Here is a 396-nt window from a genome sequence, read left to right on the forward strand (position 1 = left end):
TATTTAAAATTATGTTCACATAAAGCTTTTAAAAAATATTCCCAAAGGTAAAAAAATCTTAAAAGAGTAATACTCTTAGAAAATTGTTTAGATACTATCTATGCTAAAAATGCCCACTTCTTATGGTATTTGAGGCCCACAAAAATAAAAGAACCTTTGGGCAACACAATAGCCCTTAAGAAATATCTAAAAAACCATACACTTATACAAATGGCACAATCAAAATTTTGTTAAAAAAAATCAGCTAGGCAGGGGAGGGAGGGGATAGAGAGCAACCAAAGGACTTGTATGCATGCACATTAGCATAACCAATGGACACAGACACTGGGGCGGTGGGGGCTTGCCCGGGGTGGGGATGGCTGGGGGCTGGGGGTCCATCGGGGGAAGAGGAGACTT

The 396-nt window shown here is 39.9% G+C and overlaps 1 protein-coding gene across 1 annotated transcript in view; it reads right to left on the reverse strand.

The window, feature by feature from the left end:
* Positions 1–396, reverse strand: part of MSH2 (mutS homolog 2) — a 56259-nt gene that overhangs the window by 41639 nt on the left and 14224 nt on the right. The window lies entirely within an intron of this gene.

Source organism: Myotis davidii, unplaced genomic scaffold (genome assembly GCF_000327345.1).
Source record: "Myotis davidii unplaced genomic scaffold, ASM32734v1 scaffold6, whole genome shotgun sequence".
NCBI classification, from domain to species: Eukaryota; Metazoa; Chordata; class Mammalia; order Chiroptera; family Vespertilionidae; genus Myotis; species Myotis davidii.